This window comes from Leopardus geoffroyi, chromosome B1 (genome assembly GCF_018350155.1).
Source record: "Leopardus geoffroyi isolate Oge1 chromosome B1, O.geoffroyi_Oge1_pat1.0, whole genome shotgun sequence".
Lineage (NCBI taxonomy): Eukaryota > Metazoa > Chordata > Mammalia > Carnivora > Felidae > Leopardus > Leopardus geoffroyi.
In genome coordinates this window covers 27,395,637-27,415,242 of record NC_059327.1, presented here as the reverse complement: position 1 = coordinate 27,415,242, position 19,606 = coordinate 27,395,637, and the positions used below count along the sequence as shown (strand labels likewise).

General features: G+C 38.4%; 1 non-coding gene across 1 annotated transcript; it reads left to right on the top strand.

The window, feature by feature from the left end:
- Positions 1 to 6,530: 6,530 nt before the first annotated feature.
- Positions 6,531 to 6,635, top strand: LOC123596548. The gene has a single exon (XR_006711724.1). It is a non-coding gene; the product is annotated as a U6 spliceosomal RNA (small nuclear RNA).
- Positions 6,636 to 19,606: the final 12,971 nt, after the last annotated feature.

Below are 19,606 nucleotides of genomic sequence, written 5' to 3'. Positions count from 1 at the left end.
AATTAACTGCCCTGATTAGCAAAGGACACGTAGGATTTGGCCTTATGTCTCCAGCTGTGTTTGTTTTTTGGGGAGCAAGCAAACTAAACCAATGCCCCAGTCAGCTGGGACACTGCTGCACTGTCATTTCCTATCTTGGACTCTGAAGATCTCTTTCTTTTGGCTTGAATTGCATATATATGTGTACGTGTGCATGTGTGTGTGCGTGTGCACGTGCCCCTGTGTGTGTGTTGTATTGGTGGAACACAGAGACTGAGAGATCTCTCTGTTTTGTTCTCTAAGTTTGCTGGCTTATATCCTGATCTATTAATTTCTTTAGGCCAGTTTTTCTCTTGGCCAGTATATTGTCCCTGTTCAGTAATCAATCTTTCTTGTTTTTCAATTTTAGAGAGAGAGAGAGAGAGCAGGGGAGAGGAGTAGAAGGGCAGAGAGAGAGAGAGAGAGAGAGAGAGAGAGAATGTTAAGCAGACTTCACACTCAGCACGGAGTCCAACATGGGGCACAATCCCACGACCCCGGGATCATGACCTGAGCCAAAATCAAGAGCCAGACGCTCAAGTGACTGAGCCACCCAGGCACCCATTTTTTTCAGTAATCAATCTTTACATGACACAGGGGATAAAGCTATGTTATGAAGGAATCCGGTTGTTTTAATGTTGTAGAAGCCTTTTTAAGATCTGATTTGCTTTCATTAAGTTATTTTAGAGGTTATGAAGAAAGTATAGATTATTTTTTGGGATAACCTCAAGTTATGTTCTAATAATGAATTTCTATGCTGAAATGAATTTCTATGCAGCAGTGATGTGACATTATGAATTGTGGGTCTTTGCACATTTTCCACTGGTTATTCTTTTACGTAACAGTCCTGCATTCTTTATTGTGTCATTGGAATGAAGCCATGTGAAATGTAGGGGCCACATGTCCAGCTCAAGCCATTAATTTTTATTGCCATTGACTTTCTTAATTAATTGCCATTTTAAGAAGTGAATTTTCTAATGTCCATTTTTAATCTTACAGAGAATGGTGGATGGAGTTTTAGGGAAATTTGCTCAGTTCTTTGGGAGATATCCAAATGCAAAAGCAGAAAAAAGTGTTTGTCAGCCATTCAAAAACTTATTCAGATCCTCTTTGTACTCAGAAACCTTGAAAATAGATCAATTTACATATGACATTTATTATAGCTATTTATAGTTTGATTTACAAAATATGCTCAGCATGCAAACTTGGTGGGTGCATACTAAAAGAATAAATACTTAAAGGATTTTTTAACTAAAGTTTAAGCTGAGCTTAAACTCTTGCTTAGCCAGAGTTGAAATGTGTGTGTTCTTGGATATGTCTTGTCTATAAAATAGATAAATAAATATGCCTTTATTAAAATAAAGTACATATCAAAGGATTAAAATATAGGTTTTTACCTTGAATTCTATTACTTCCATCATGGAATTCTAATTTGGAGTAAATAATATCCAGCATCTTAGGAAATACAAGAGAAGTATAAGACATGACCTCTTTGTAGGATTTCTACAGTTTAGTTAGGGAGATATGACTAGCATGTGTGAAGCCATTGTCACTGTCAGCAAGACAGTATGTAATTAGATGGTACCTCATGATGTATGGATTGTAATTACCAAAGAACTTCAGAGAAAAAAGGGAAGAATGTAGATTAGAATAATCAGGGAAGAGTTAGTGTGCAGTTGTTCCAATGTGAACAACTAAAAAGTCAAGCTTTTTAGATTCATTTGGGTCTTCAAAAAAATAAAACCTATTCCATATTTCTTTTGGTTGAATCCCTTTCTAGAACTCTATTTAGGTGTATGTTCATCCTTCTCATTTTGTCCTCTGTCTCTTAACCTCTGCCTGATAGTTTCATCCTTTTTGTGTGTGTCTTTGAGATTCATGTTGAGTAATTTCCTCAGATCTATCTTTGTGTACATCAATTCTGGATTTTTCTATGTTGACTGTGCTATTTAATGCATTTGCTGAATTTTTATAATTTCAATGGATATATATATATATATATATATATATATATAGATATAGATATATATATGCATGTATATATATATACATACATATATTTTATTTCTAGAAATTCCTAGAAATTTTACTTATTTATATTCAGTGCGTCTTCTTTCTGATTTTTCTTTCCTGATTGTAATTTTTAAACAGTATACTGCTCTTAAGCTTTTATCATATCTTTTTATGTCTTTAATCATTTAAAAATTTACTTCTTTGGGGCGCCTGGGTGGCACAGTCGGTTGGGCGTCCGACTTCAGCCAGGTCACGATCTCGCGGTCTGTGAGTTCGAGCCCCGCGTCAGGCTCTGGGCTGATGGCTCAGAGCCTGGAGCCTGTTTCTGATTCTGTGTCTCCCCCTCTCTCTGCCCCTCCCCCATTCATGCTCTGTCTCTCTCTGTCCCAAAAATAAATAAACGTTAAAAAAAAAAAAATTTACTTCTTTATTTTTTGTCTGTAACCATTTTAAACATAATTATTTTCTAGTTTTATTCAGATTATTTGTATGAATTTATAGAAGACCTAACCCTGTAGATTTTCAATGCCTTTATAAAATGTTGCTCATGTATTTCCAGTTATTGAGCTTAAGTGTATCTTCATTGGTAATTTATCTGTGGGACTCCTATGTGGCCAGGATTGGGGACACAGCCTTTCAGAGTTGTTTGACATTAGTATTCCAGGGTATTGATGACCTGGGACATATTTTTATATTGATTTCTTGGGTTGAGGGTTAGCGCATCATGTGGCTAGTATGTGGCCTAGACTCAGATATATACATTTGTAGGAGAGGATATTTTTTCCACTCAAGGTTAGGCCTGAAACAGACAACTTTTTTTTCAGCTGTCTCTGTGCTTCTGGTTGATTTGTTTCTTCCCTTAATCCACCTTTCATGAAAGTGGATCTTTCAAAGGTCCTAGCTTGGGGCAGAAGTTGAATTCTAACTCCATCATTGATAAAAATATCAAAACCCCTAGGGCATCTGAAACAAATGTTCCCCCTTCCTCCAGCCCTGCAGAGTGATGCCAATTGGACGGCTTCCCTTTCTGGTTTTCAGGAACTTCTTGTTCCCGGCAACTGAGAATTTTATTTTCTTACTAGCTCACCTACACTTTTAAAGAATGCTTCTAATATTTTATGCAGCATCGTAGAAGAAAGATTTTCAGGATTTTTTTTCCCTCTCAGAAGCAGAAATCCTTAATTCCTTACTAATTCTCCTCATAAGGAGTATTCCAAATCTCGTTAACCTCTTGAGCTTCATGACTGCAGTTATTCCTTTGCTTTCTAACATTATCAGTGAATCTCTCTTTTTGGGGCATCTTTCTGTCTGACTGAAATAAAGCACAGATGTCCTCCATTTGGAAAAAATTTTCAGTTGACTGCCTTTTCTTTTCCTGCTAATTCTTTTCACAGTTGAAGCCATTGATAGAGTTCTATCAATATATTGCGAGTTGTATTGTTGATTATGATTATGATTATCAACATTATCAATGTCTTATGATACGTCCTTCATCTCTAGTGCGGTACTGTTCTCTCCACTGATGCCAATGACGGCTACATGCTACACTCAGCAGGCTTTTCTCCTCCACCAGATCTCATGCTATTTTGCTTCTCTGAGGTTTCATGTTGACCATCTCCTGCTTAAAATTTTTTTTCAATTTCTTTGAGCCTCTTGCCATAATTCTAATTCTCCTCTGTCCTCCTCTTACCTGTCTAGCTCCCCTTCTCTGACTTCTTCCTTGAATTCTCCCCATCCATTGAATGGGGGGCAATTTCTCCTCTCTGTTATACAGTCTTCTTTTTCTACATGACCACCATTCTCATGTTGCTTCTTTACAGATGATTCACAAATCTCTAACTTTAGCGTAAAATTCTGGTTTTTCAGTTGTCTCTTGGATACTTTGAATGTCCTGCTGACATGTCAAAATCTTTGCATTTAAAACCAAACTCATGCTCTCCCCATCCCCAATAACCCGTTCTTGGGATTTTCCTAATTCTGTCTGTGTTGCCATTGTTTTTGTCTCTAGAGCTTACAAAATTATTAGAGAATTCTTTCATTCCGTAAAAGTTTTCTTTCCACTTTCTCTCTGATTTATCTCTTATTTGCAATCTTATTGTGTCTCTTCCTGCTTGTATTGCATGTTCTATTTGTCTTCTAAGTGGTTTATCTACCCATAGATTCACTTTTCTATAATCCATTCCACCCACCAGGTTGAGATTTGCCTATTTAATTCACCAATGCCATGTCATTAGCCAGCTTAAAAACTTTAAATGACTACCAGATACTAACAGGATTCACCCCAAACTCCTTAATCTGGTAGGAAAACAAAACAAAACAAAACGCCTAGAGAATCCAGAGCTGTTGGTTTTGGTCTGACTTTTACTCTATGACTAATTTGTTTTGTGAACATGATGAAATTACTGGTCACCCGGTAAAAGGTCTCTTTCCTCTAAAGTGAAATACTAGCAGAAGAAAAATAACCAAAGGAGAATTTTGCAAAACAGGAGAACCAAATGGCCAATAAAAGGTGAATAGACGCTCAATCACAATGAGATATGACTACATACCATCAGAATAGATCACATAAAAAAGACAGACAATACCATATTTTGATAAGGATGTGCGTGCAACAACAGGAGGGGTTTTTATATACTACTGGTCCAAGCAATTTTATTCCTAGGTATATACTCATCAGAAATGTTTGCATGTATTCACCAAAGGGCGTGTATAAGCATGTTCACAGCAATACTATTCAAATTAGCCAAAAACTTGAAATTATCCTCAAGTCATAGGATGGGTAAATAAATTGTGACACACTCACAAGTGGAAGAGTATTTAGCAGCAAGAATGAAAAACGTGGATGAATCTCCTAAACGTGATCACAGGAGCCAGACGCATAAGAGCACCTGCCATATGATTTCATTTCTAGAATGTGAAAGCCAGGGAAGACTCATCTGTGCTGTGGTTACCTTTGAGGGGAGGATACCCAGTGAAGGAGCATGGGTTGGTTGTAGTATTTGTAAGTTTCTTCCTTTGGTCTTGGGCTGGATACATGGATGTGTTCAGTTTGGGCAAGTTTATTGTGTTGCATACCAATGCTATGTGTACTTCTGGTATGTATATTATGCTTTACTAAAACGTTTTCTTTCTTTCTGTATTATTTTTAACGTTTATTTTTTGAGAGACAGAGAGAGACAGAGCATGAGTGGGGGAGGAGCAGAGAGAGGGGGAGGGGCAGAGAGAGAGGGAGACACAGAATCCAAAACAGACTCCAGGCTCTGAGCTGTCAGCACAGAGCCCCATGCAGGGCTTGAACCCACGAACTGCGAGATCATGACCTGAGCTGAAGTCCAAGGCTTGACTGGGTGAGCCACCCAGGTGCCCCAAATAAAAGGTTTTAAAATGATCACTCAGGGGAGCTATAAACAATGGGTGCAGTGAGGTAAATAGCCTCCCCAGGTCTGCTCCCCAAATAATATGAAATAACTTTCTATCTGCAAAAATTCTATGAAAACCACTTGTCAACGTGAACGTAAATAATGTTGAAACTGTAAAGTAACTGTGAGTAAAAAGGGAAAAGTCAACAAGTATCAGTGCTGTGGCCCATGTGTTCCCTTCTCACCCCGTGGGGTTCAGTGGCAAGCAAAGGCAGGCGGAGAGAAACTGTGAGACACACAGGAGGGACCGAGTGGAGAGGCCTGTGTGTGAATTGGAGTGACCACCAGAAAGATTGTATTTACCCTAAGTCAGAAAATCCTAAAAAGGTAACCAGGTAGATCAGAACATGACAGCAGAGAAAGGATTTCAAAGTATTCAGGACTTAAAGGACCAGATAGACTAAAAAGAAGAGGACCAGATATGTAATTTAAAGGGACAAACTATTTTTAAAAAAAGTTTATTTATTTTGAAAGAGAGAGAGCAAGCAGGGGAGGGGCAGAGACAGAGAGAGAGAATCCCAAGAAGGCTCCACACTGTCAGTGCGGGGCTGACATGGGGCTCGATCCCACCAACATGAGATCATGACCTGAGCTGAGATCAAGAGTTGGCAGTAAGGGGCTGAGCCACCCAGGTGCCCCCAGACTATATATATATATATATAATTAAAACAAATTTTTTTTAATGTTTACTTATTTCTGAGAGAGACAGACACAGAATGTGAGTGGGTTAGGGGCAGAGAGAGAGGGAGACACAGAATCCGAAACAGCCTCCAGGCTCTGAGCTGTCAGCACAGAGCCTGACGTGGGGCTCGAACTCACAAGCCGGGAGATCAGGACCTGAGCTGAAGTCTGCGCTCAATTGACTGAGCCACCCAGGCCACCCCCACCCTGACTATATTTTAAAGGAAAAACCTGATTTAAAAGGATAGTCTTCTGGGGGAAAAAAGCTTCTAGGGGAGAAAGAGGCAAAAAAGAAGGAAGAATCACCTTTGGGAATTCAAGTGGTAAGTGGGAAAAGAAGAAAAAGGGAGAAATTTTGTGTCCTATAAGACAAAAGAGAATAAAAACACTGGAAGCCGAGCTCGCTTCAGCTGCACATATGCTAAAATTGGAACGATATGGAGAAGATTAGCGCGGCCCCTGCGCGAGGATGACACACAAATTCGTGAAGCGTTCCAGATTTTAAAAAAACAACAAAAAACTGGAAGCCTTGCAGGCTCTTCCCCACCACTAAAACAGTCCAACAAAACCCCACTGAAGTACCTGGACGTTTGTAAGCCGAAAAGGAATTAAACTAGGAATCTTCTAAAATGCGGAAATATCACAAACATGAACAAAAAGAAAGTGAAATTTACAGAGGAATATGTCAGATAATCAGGAAATGAATTTGCATGCAAATCAACTGAGGGAAATTCCCCTCCTGGAAAACAGCCATGAAGCAGAAGAAAATTGTAAGTCTATACTCTCATAATGAATGAAATCTACTGAAAAAAACATTTGAGGATATGAGAAGACCTCTTTAAATCTGAAACCCAAAAACTAAAAGCAGAAATGGACCAAAAGAAAAAAAAAAAAAAAGGAAAAGGAAAGGAGAGAGAGAGAGAGAGAGAGAGAGAGAAGCACCTGGGTGGCTCAGTCAGTTAAGTATCCAACTTTGGCTCAGGTCATGATCTCACCGTTGGTGAGTTTGAGACCCACATCAGGCTCTGTGCTGATAGCTCAGAGCCTGGAGCCTGTTTTAGATTCTGTGTCTCCCTCTCTCTCTGACCCCTCCCCCATTTGTGTTTTTTTCTCTCTTTTTCTCTGTCAAAAATAAATAAGCATTTAAAAAAAAAAGAGAGTGAGAGAGAGAGAGAGAAAATAAAAAGTTAATTAAACTCAGGGAAGAAATGGAAGAAAAAGAGAAAGTTATCTCAGAAATGAAGAATAAAGTATAACATGCGCAAAGGAGAATGGACCAAATGAGCATTTAATTAAAGGTAGGAAAACAACCAAAGGGATGGTAATAAGTAAACAAAAAAGTAAAAAGGCTCAGAAGGTAGTAGAAAAGAAAGACAGGTAAAGAAAGAATAATATTCATGTTATCTGAGTCCCTGAGGAAGAAAATAAAAACAATGGAACAGATCTAATATTTAAAATTATAATCCAGGGGTGCCTGGGTGGCGCAGTCGGTTAAGCGTCCGACTTCAGCCAGGTCACGATCTCCCGGTCCGTGAGTTCGAGCCCCGCGTCGGGCTCTGGGCTGATGGCTCAGAGCCTGGAGCCTGTTTCCGATTCTGTGTCTCCCTCTCTCTCTGCCCCTCCCCCGTTCATGCTCTGTCTCTCTCTGTCCCAAAAATAAAATAAAAACGTTGAAAAAAAAAATTTTAAAATTATAATCCAAGGAAATTTCCAGAAGTAGAAAAAGATCTAAATCAACACATGGAAGGGCTCATCTGTCAAACTTAACCCAGAACTATCAATGCTCAGACATAGCCTGGTCCAACTAATAGTTCTCAGAAATAAAGATAAAATCCTCGAGGTGTCTCTCTAGACAAAAAGATCAAATTACTTACAAAGACAAAAGAATTAAACTAGCATTAGACTTTCAAAACCAACATATGAAGCAAGGCAACAATGGATATTTTTGTATTCCTGCATACATCTCCTTAAGCTTTGTGCTGGGATGCAGTTAAAGTTGCTTAGAAACACTTTGATCCTTTCTAATCTTGCTTTTATGATTTGCTAGGTGGTTCTGGAGCAGTGCTCCTACTACTGAGATAAGACCTTCCTAGAGTTTGTCCCTGGGGGGTGGGAAGTGGGGATTAGGGGGTGGGAGAGGGGTGGTGGTGGTAGGGGTGGAGGTGTTTGTCAGGCTTGGCTGGTGCGGACAGGTTCTCCCCGCTGCTCTGTGTGAGCACTTCCTACCCTAATCCTGTGGATAATCCTTTCCCTTGTCTTGGGCAGTTCTTCATTAGCCATGCACTGATCAGTATTCTGTTGAACACTTGGGAGGACCCTCTGCAGATTTCTGCAGTTCTCTGTGCAGCCCTCTCTGCTCTAGCATTCTATCTGATGAACTCTAGCTGCTTTGATTCCCCCAGACTCTCAGTCCTGTCTCAACTCAGAATATTCTCTGGCTCTGCCTCAATCCCATTTCCCCATGCCATGGCCTGGAAATCCTCCCAAGGCAGTAAGCCCAGACAATTGTAGGGCTCACCTCATTTGTTTCCTGTTTCTTGGAGATCGCTGTCATTCCTTGCCTGATGTTCAGCGTCTTGAAAACTGTTGTTTCTTGTATTGTTCCAATGTTAATTTTCTGGCTTTGGGGATTATACTATGGCTATGTCAGATGTTATCAGGGAAAGCTAGGCGAACGGTACACAGACATTTTCTGTACTACTCTTGTAACTTTCTGTAAGTCTAAATTCAAAATAAGTTAAAGATATTTAAAAATGAGGGTTTTCACTTCATACTTTTTTTAAGGAAACCCAAAAATATTTAATTACTACATCTTTTGTTGATGTTGTGTAGCTTCTTGTAGCACAATAGGACATGACCAAAAGTAAACAAACATGCTCTACTCAGTCAGGAAGTCTGGCTGCCTAAAGAAATTGACTTTTTAAATGCCAGCTGGGCTTTTCACCCAAAAGGGCCTGTTTTCAAGCAAACTGAAAGTACCCGTTCGCTTACTACTTCTAAAGTTATTTAAAGCATTCTTTTTATTTTTAACTATTGCATATTGGTCTTCCATTAAGTCACATAATTGAGCATTATGTTTTAAAATTTTTAGCTCTGCTCATGCATTCAGAAAAATGCCATTCTTAATATAATTTTCTCCTCTGCATGTTCTGTCTGTACCTTTTCACCTTAAGGCCCAACTCAACATCGCCTGTCCTATGGAGTCTTAAACCCCACTTGGAAGACATGTAACTTCATGTAAACACGAGAAGCACTTTGCTTCTATTATTATGTGGAATGTAAGATTGCAATTTTAATCAGTATAAGGGGTTCATAAATGAATGATATCTGTAGTCACCTCCTTTATACATGTTTGGACTGAACCCTGACTGAGTCTTGAGGATGGATTAGATTTGGAAGGCTAGAAAGAAGGAAAGAAGACATTTTGGGTAAGGATATTATCATGGGCAGAGGCATGATACAGACATAAGCATGGAAGAAGCAGGAATAAGGAATGTTGAGGAGAGGACTTCTATTGTGTTGTATTCCCATCTCTTTAAAAAGAATATTATAAAGGACATTCTGATTTGGAACAGGAGCAGAGAGGTTTTGGATTTATTAGCTATGTAACCTTGGAAAGCCACTTAGCTATCTCTGGGCCTCAATGTTCTCATCTGTAAAACACGAATAATAGAACATATTTTGTATGATATTTTTGAAAAACAATGTTTAAAATATATGGTAAAGTACTTTGGCAACCAAAAGATGATGCATGATTTTTCTTAACTTCTGGTTTTATATCTAGAATAAAATGTCTGCAAAATGATTTGCTTTAAAAATGAGTAAGCTATCGAGTCTTCTTTGAAGATATTTTCTTGGAGTATCTGTAGCAAAGTGCTTTGCAAAGACTAAAATTCTCTTTCCTCTGCTCCTTTTCTTCTTTAGTAAATGAAGAGCTAAGAAATCACTCTAGAATAATTGATATTAACCACTCCCCTGACTGAGGACAGTGAATATAAGCATCTTGAAAATACTTAGTGTTTCTCTTGGAACAGTAATTCAACTTTGGTTCATAGAATGTAGTCTTTTTTTGGAAGGATGGGTGAGGCCTCCCCAAGAATTATCAAATGTAGGGTATGACAAACAGCACTCCTATTCAGGGAATGCAATAGAGCTCTTCATGTTTTAAGGATTAAAAAAAAAATCTGCCAATACTTATGGTAAATCCTTGGGGATCAAGCTGGAAAATCTAGGTCCTGGAATTAGATGGCACACCAAGAAGGTTGTGGATGTGGATCACAAGAGTTGAACATGTGGAGCCATACCTCTGTGGCCCAAAGATGGGGCCTCTGGCCTATTCAGCATTCAGACTGTGGGGTTGTTTTCTGTTAAAGAGCTGTGCCATGTGCCTTATGCTGGAATTTGGATTAGAGAGAAATCATCACTAAGTAGATTAGCATCCTCAGTGACCATGAAGAGTCAGTCAGTCTTCAGCAGTGACACTGTGGCAGCAAGAAGCAATGGTGTCAGTATATTGGACTGTTCCAACTCTTTTCTTGCCTGACTCTGTGGCTAGACTATTTCCTCCAACCCCAAAAGTTTTGGGATGGCATGAATCCAGTGATGTGCTGATAAATATTTAACAACTGGCTCTGTGGGAAGAAAAAGCCCCTATTCAGAGCATTACCAATCTTTGTGGTGTAAATACTCCCACCATGGAGGATTTCAAGGTACCAATGTGGTGTCACTGCACATACAGTTGGGAAAGGATGTGATTGATAGTACCCTACCCCATGCAGTTGAAAATCCGCATAAAACTTTTGGCTCTCCCAAAACTTAATTACTAGTAGCCTACTGTTGACTGGAAGCCTTACTGATAATATAAACCGTTGATTTATACATATTTTGTATGTTGAATGTATTATATCCTGTATTCTTATAGTCAAGTAAGCTAGAGAAAAGAAAATGTAAGTAAGAACATCACTAGGAAGAAAAAAACATTTATGGTACTGTATTGCGTTTATTGGAAAAACCCCACATGTAAGTGGATCTCTGTGGTTCAGACCTGTGTTGTTCAAGGCCCAGTTGTAATTTATTTATTAGTTTACATAATTTCATTTTGGATAATAGCTATATTTGATGACAGCTTTGGAAACTTAACAGTTAGCCTTCATGAGCTGATGAGACCTAGCTCCAGCACATCGCTGGATAAATCCATGAGGATATGGGATGGAAGAGGCCTCAAAGTTAAGATAATGGGCTTGAGATAAAAGTGGAAAAATGACAGGTATAATTTCTTTTGTATCTTGGGTTTATAGTCATATAGGTTATACAGTACTGGATCCCAAATACCCCAACCTGAGACAAAATAGTGAGTGGTTTTGAAGAATATAATGACCCCAGAAGTCTAGATGTGCTTTTTCTTAAGCTCTGAATGTTCAGAGTCCCTGAGCATTTAGACAGAGTTGGATTGCCTCCCTCAATGGAATGAGGTCTCTTTATTATCAGAGTTCCTATCCTGTTTATTCAGACTGTTTTTCTATGAAGGAGACATGGCAGTGCATATTTTTGTTATGGCTAATGTCATTGCTTCCTTAGGACAGTGGCCAGCGAGATAAATTAGCTGACTTGACTGAGCTGGAGCCAGTGAAGTATCCGCTCAAACCCATGTGGTTCTGTTTGTTCCTTCTTTCATTTGCTCAACAAAGATCTAGAGCCCCTACTATGTGCCAGGCATTGTATTAGTATCAGGAATATAAAACGAGTAAGATGTGAATTGTGCCTTAAAGGTGCTGGCAGTATCCCATGAATCTCTATGCATCTTGCATGGGAATGAGCACCCCAGGGAAGCAGGTGTGAAGTAATGGAAAAGTTTTCATAGTGAGGGATCTTGGTTTGAGTTGCTGTTGTGGTCCTCTTAGAGTACTGTGTTTTTAACTTTAAGATCGAAATGTCCTACTGTCTTCAATATCAAACTTCCCCTTACTCTATCACAGCGACTCTTCTTAAAATGCTCCCCTTTCACCCCTGCTGAAGTATTTGGAGCAAGTATGAATTAAGCTTTTAGAGATTAGCCAACCAGGCCATAGAGAAGTGAGGCAAAGGGGAAGGAGGCCAATGATGAGGGCTCAGTCTGGAGCAGGGAGCCAAGTCTGGGAAAGGCAGACTGAGACCAGGTGGTGTTTGGGGGCCTTGGGTAGTTATGGACCATAGGAGGGTGCTAGAGGGGTGCGAGGTGTATGGGTGAAAGGATAGAGAGACTGGTAATAAATTTGCCCATTTCTCATTGTTGTCTAACCCAGGTTCTGCTTTTGGTTAATCAAGGCAGCATGACATGCTCATTAAGATCTGCTTTGAAACTTAGGAGATGTGTTCAAAACCTTGAGTTTTTATTAATAGAGTTCATGACCTCTGCCAAATTATGAACCCCTTTGAACCTTAATTTCTTCATCCATAAAATGGGAGCAATAACAGCAGGGTACGGATTACTGTAAATTAAATGAGAGTGCCTCTAAAATGTGCCTAGTATGGTGCCTAATTCGCATCATAAACTCAATGAATATTTGTTTCGTTTCTTTCTAGACATCTAAAAGGGCAAACATTGAGGCATAGAAAGTATGCTTGAACCCTCCAGCTACATAGATAGTAGCATCTAGCAGCTATTCATATAAGTAATTATATGGCTGATATCAACTGTTCAGTTGGCTAGCATTGCTGCTCAGTCAAGTGGCTATTAGCAGAAGTGAGTTATCTGCCATTGCTTCCACTGAAAAGGGCATCTTGATTATGGTGCCCTGTGAGTTTCCTGATTAAAAATATCTAAGTGATAATTTTCATTAACCTGCTCCACTGTTATCGTGGGTATAAGATGTAGGGAAACAGATTTAGACTGAATATAACACAGCAGAGATTTTCTAATTATTACTGTTCTGAAGTACAGTACTTTCTAATTAGTACTGTTCTGAATGTACTGGAATAAGTTCAGAGTCCTGATTGTGTTCAAGAAGTTGGGTTTTCACTTATCCCAAATGGAACAGAAATTTCATCCAAATTGCTTTTCAACTACGATGTTTCTTAGATGGGTAATTTGGTGTTTATTAAATCCACTGGAGGAGAGTCTAGCTATCTGTTGAAAAGGTCTTCCTGTCAAGTAAAAATTACTATAAATAGACAATTTTCAGCCAGCAAGTAATATTTTTAGAATGCTTACAAAGAATCTAGGTTGTCATCTTTGAAATGTGTGAACTTGGTAAGGAAAAAAACATTTCTTCAAGTGTTAAGAAAAATTTCTGATGTTTCAATAACTTAGCTATGGTTAAACACTTTTGACTTGGCTTCTGATTTATTTCATTTCTGGGGTCACCTAGAAAGTAGGAATAAGATGCTTTGGTTCTCTATAAAAGTTCTACAGTGTCCAGTATGAGGAATCAGGAAAGGATAATGGGAAGGAAGATAGTGGACTGCGGATCAGGAGTTTTGAAATTCTGTCTTGGCTCAGTCTTTGGCAAGTCATTTAATGTGGCTATCTCATTTGTAAATATTACCTACTTCTAACTAATAGTGAATATTGTCCCACTATCTTACTCAATAGGATCTTTGTGTGATCAAATGGTCAAATCTATATGAAAAACTCTAAATTGGCTTGAGCTGTACAAATGGTGGTTTTGCCATTACTTCGGCTTCACAATTCAATAAATTAGCAACTAAACAAATATTACCTTTCAATCATGCCCCAGGCAGATGGTTTGGTTTTATCCCTTCTATTTTCTTGATTTATATCTCTTTCTTTGTTTCTTTGTTTCTTTTTCTTTCTTTCTTTCTTTCTTTCTTTCTTTCTTTCTTTCTTTCTTTCTTTCTTTTCTTTCTTAATTAAAAACAATTTTTTTAACATTTATTATTGAGAGACAGAGAGAGACAGAGTGTGAGCAGGGGAGGGGCAGAGAGAGAGAGGGAGACACGGAATCCGAAGCAGGCTCCAGGCTCTGAGCTATCGGCACAGAGTCCGATGCAGGGCTCGAACTCACAAACCGCGAGATCATGACCTGAGCCGAAGTCCGATGCTTAACCAACTGAGCCACCCAGGCATCCCCTTATTGATTTATATTCTTATCTTTACTATTTATTTCCTTCTGCTTGCTTTGGGTGTAATTTGTGCTTTCTCTAGTTCCTAAGGGTAACACTTAGGTCATTGATTTAAGACTCTTCCTCTTTTCTAATATAAATATTTAATGTTATGGATTTTCTTCTACAACATTGATTTACCTGCATCCCATTAATTTTGACATGTTGTGTTATCATTTTCTTTCAATATGAATATTTTCTAATTGCTCTTCTGTTTTATTACTTAAAAGTGTGTTAATTTTCAAACACTTAGGGGGTTTCCAGATACCCCTTAACTTAGGGGGTTTCTGTTATTGATTTCTTGTTTACTTTCATTGTAGTCATAGAACACACCTTTAATTTATTTCAGTTCTTTTAAATTTGTTGAGATTCTTTTTAATAACTGAGAATATAGTCTCTTTTGGGGAATTCTTTACATACACTTGAAAGGAATATGTTATTTTCTGTTTAGTGGAGTATTACATAATGTCCATTAGGTCAAGTTGGCTTATGATATTATTAAGATTTTCTAAATCTATTCTAATGTGTTATACATTTGTTCAATCAATTACTGATCGAAGAGTGTTGAACTTTCCAATTTCAGTGTCAAATTGTGGATTTGCCTATTTTTTGTTTGTTTCATTTTTAGTTTTTGCTTCATGTATTTTGAAAGTCTTATGTTAGGGGCATCTTCTTTTAGGATTGTTAAGTGTTCTTGGTGGGTTGTCTCCTTTTGTCCTTATGTATTATCATTCTTCATATTTTATAATATTCCTTATTTTGAAGTCTGCCTTGTCTGACCCAGCTCTCTTTTGATTTGATTTATCTTCTACTTTTAACCTATCTTTTTATATAAAATTTATATAGAAAGTGGGTTTTTGTAGATTGCATATAGGTAGGTCTTGCTATTTTCCAGATTTGATAATCTCTTCTTTTTAATAGAGGCAGTTAGACACCCTATCATTTAATGTGATTATTGATATGTTTGGATTTAAATCAACTGTTTTGCTAATAGTTTTCTATTTGCCCTCTGTTTTTGTTCCCTGTTTTCTTTTACTTTCTGTTTTGGATTGAGTGCTTTTTTATGAATCCATTATTGGGTTATTAGTTACACCTCTTTGTTGTTTTTCAGTGGTGACATAGAGTTTTGAAAACACATATTATCCTTTTTTTTTTAACCTTTTATTTTATTTTTGAGACAGAGACAAAGCATGAACAGGGGAGGGTCAGAGAGAGGGAGACACAGAATCTGAAACAGGCTCCAGGCTCTGAGCTGTCAGCACAGAGCCTGACGCGGGGCTCGAACCAACAGACAGCGAGATCACGACCTGAGTTGAAGTCAGACGCTTAACCGACTAAGCCACCCAGGTGCCCTGAAAACACATATTATCTTTTTATGGTCTACCATTTTTGTTTTTTCTTTAAAAATTTATTTAGTTTTAAGTAATCTCTACCACGTATTATCTTATTATGGTCTACCTTTGTTTGATTTTTCTTAAAAACTTTTTAAAAAATTTGTTTAGTTTTAAGTAACCTCTACACCCATTGTGGGCCTTGAGCTCACCACCTCAAGATCAAGAGTCACATGCTCTACTGCTGAGCCAGCAAGGTGCCCCTTTATGGTGTACCTTTAAATAACATTATGCCACTTCCCATTTAGTATAAGAACCTACAGTAGTATACTTTTGTTTTTTCTCTCCCTTCCTTTGTGTTATTTTTGTCATATGTTTTATTTGTACATATACTATAACCTCCATGATATATTGGTATAATCAATTTTAACAAAAATGAGAAATAACCACTTTTACATATGCTCTGGTTTTACCAATTCCATTGCTCTCCATTTCATTTTGTAGATCCACATTTCCATCTTTTTTAAATGTTTGTTTATTTTTTGAGAGAGGGCGAGAGTGAGAGCATGTGTGAGTCAGGGAGGGGCAGAAAGAGATAGGGAGAGAGAGAATCCCAAGTAGGCTCTGTGCTGTCAGTGCAGAGTCTGACATGGGGCTTGATCTCATGAACTAAACTGTGAGATCATGACCTGACACGAAATCAAGAGTCAGAGGCTTATCTGACCGAGCCACCCAGGTGCCCCTCACATTTCCACCTTTTATCATCCTCCATCCTCCTGCAGAAATTCCTTTAACTCTTCTTCTTAATTTGATTAGTTAGTTTATTTATTTATTTAATTTTTAATTTTTAGAGAGAGAGAGAGAGAGAGAGCATGAGTGGGGGAGAGGGGCAGAGGGAGAGAGAGAGAATCTTAAGCAGGCTCCACGCTCAGCGTGGAGCCCCACATGGGGCTCAATCTCACCACCTGGGATCACGACCTGAGCTGAAATCAAGAGTTGGATGCTCAACTGATTGAGCCACTCAGGTGTCCCTTTTAACTCTTCTTTTAATGCAGGTCTTCCTGTAATGGATTCTCCCAGATTTTATTTTTTCAAAAGTGTTTTCATTTTGTCTTAATTTATAAAAAGATGTTTTTGCTAGGTTTTGAATTCCAGGTCAACATTTTTCTTTTGGCATTTAAAAAATGTCACTCCATTGTCTTCTCTCTTACATAATTTCTGATCAGAAGACCACTGTAAATTTTATCTTTGTATTTTTGTATGTAACATTTTTTTTTTCTCTAGATGCCTCCAAGATTTTCTCTTTATCTTTGATTTCAGCGATTTGAGTATAATGGGTCTAGGGATGTGTGTGTGTATGTGTGTGTGCGCGCGCACTTATCTTGCTTGTGTTTCTCTGAGCTTCTTAGATCTGGTGTTGTCTTTCATTAATTATGAAATGTTATCTGCTATAGCCTCTTCAAAACCTTCTGCTGTATTTCTTTCTTTTCCTTCTGGAATTTCAAATATATGTACATTAGACTGTTTGATATCTTACCACAAGTTTTGTTTTTTTTTTTTTTATTATATGAAATTTATTGTCAAATTGGTTTCCATACAACACCCAGTGCTCATCCTAAAAGGTGCCCTCCTCAATACCCATCACCCACCCTCTCCTCCCTCCCACCCCCCATCAACCCTCAGTTTGTTCTCAGTTTTTAACAGTCTCTTATGCTTTGGCTCTCTCCCACTCTAACCTCTCTTTTTTTTTTTTTCTTTTTTTTTTTTCTTTTTTCCTCCCCCTCCCCCATGGGTTCCTGTTAAGTTTCTCAGGATCCACATAAGAGTGAAACCATATGGTATCTGTCTTTCTCTGTATGGCTTATTTCACTTAGCATCACACTCTCCAGTTCCATCCACGTTGCTACAAAAGGCCATATTTCATTTTTTCTCATTGCCACGTAGTACTCCATTGTGTATATAAACCAGAATTTCTTTATCCATTCATCAATTGATGGACATTTAGGCTCTTTCCATAATTTGGCTATTGTTGAGAGTGCTGCTATGAACATTGGGGTACAAGTGCCCCTATGCATCAGTACTCCTGTATCCCTTGGATAAATTCCTAGCAGTGCTATTGCTGGGTCATAGGGTAGGTCTATTTTTAATTTTCTGAGGAACCTCCACACTGCTTTCCAGAGCGGCTGCACCAATTTGCATTCCCACCAACAGTGCAAGAGGGTTCCCGTTTCTCCACATCCTCTCCAGCATCTATAGTCTCCTGATTTGTTCATTTTGGCCACTCTGACTGGCGTGTGGTGATACCTGAGTGTGGTTTTGATTTGTATTTCCCTGATAAGGAGGGACGCTGAACATCTTTTCATGTGCCTGTTGGCCATCCGGATGTCTTCTTTAGAGAAGTGTCTATTCATGTTTTCTGCCCATTTTTTCACTGGGTTATTTGTTTTTCGGGTGTGGAGTTTGGTGAGCTCTTTATAGATTTTGGATACTAGCCCTTTGTCCGATATGTCATTTGCAAATATCTTTTCCCATTCCGTTGGTTGCCTTTTAGTTTTGTTGGTTGTTTCCTTTGCTGTGCAGAAGCTTTTTATCTTCATAAGGTCCCAGTAATTCACTTTTGCTTTTAATTCCCTTGCCTTTGGGGATGTGTCGAATAAGAGATTGCTACGGCTGAGGTCAGAGAGGTCTTTTCCTGCTTTCTCCTCTAAGGTTTTGATGGTGTCCTGTCTCACATTCAGGTCCTTTCTCCATTTTGAGTTTATTTTTGTGAATGGTGTGAGAAAGTGGTCTAGTTTCAACCTTCTGCATGTTGCTGTCCAGTTCTCCCAGCACCATTTGTTAAAGAGGCTGTCTTTTTTCCATTGGATGTTCTTTCCTGCTTTGTCAAAGATGAGTTGGCCATATGTTTGTGGGTCTAGTTCTGGGGTTTCTATTCTATTCCATTGGTCTATGTGTCTGTTTTTGTGCCAATACCATGCTGTCTTGATGATGACAGCTTTGTAGTAGAGGCTAAAGTCTGGGATTGTGATGCCTCCCGCTTTGGTCTTCTTCTTCAAAATTCCTTTGGCTATTCGGGGCCTTTTGTGGTTCCATACGAATTTTAGGATTGCTTGTTCTAGTTTCGAGAAGAATGCTGGTGCAATTTTGATTGGGATTGCATTGAATGTGTAGATAGATTTGGGTAGTATTGACATTTTGACAATATTTATTTTTCCAATCCATGAGCAGGGAATTTCTTTCCATTTCTTTAAATCTTCTTCAATTACCTTCATAAGCTTTCTATAGTTTTCAGCATACAGATCTTTTACATCTTTGGTTAGATTTATTCCTAGGTATTTTATGCTTCTTGGTGCAATTGTGAATGGGATCAGTTTCTTTATTTGTCTTTCTGTTGCTTCATTGTTAGTGTATAAGAATGCAACTGATTTCTGTACATTGATTTTGTATCCTGCAACTTTGCTGAATTCATGTATCAATTCTAGCAGACTTTTGGTGGAGTCTATCGGATTTTCCATGTATAATATCATGTCATCTGCAAAAAGTGAAAGCTTGATTTCATCTTTGCCAATTTTGATGCCTTTGATTTCCTTTTGTTGTCTGATTGCTGATGCTAGAACTTCCAGCAGTATGTTAAACAACAGCGGTGAGAGTGGGCATCCCTGTCGTGTTCCTGATCTCAGGGAAAAAGCTCTCAGTTTTTCCTCGTTGAGGATGATGTTAGCTGTGGGCTTTTCATAAATGGCTTTTATGATCTTTAAGTATGTTCCTTCTATCCCGACTTTCTCAAGGGTTTTTATTAAGAAAGGGTGCTGGATTTTGTCGAAGGCCTTTTCTGCATCGACTGACAGGATCATATGGTTCTTATCTTTTCTTTTTTTAACGTGATGTATCACATTGATTTGCGAATGTTGAACCAGCCCTGCATCCCAGGAATGAATCCCACTTGATCATGGTGAATAATTCTTTTTATATGCCGTTGAATTCGATTTGCTAGTATCTTATTGAGAATTTTTGCATCCATATTCATCAGGGATATTGGCCTGT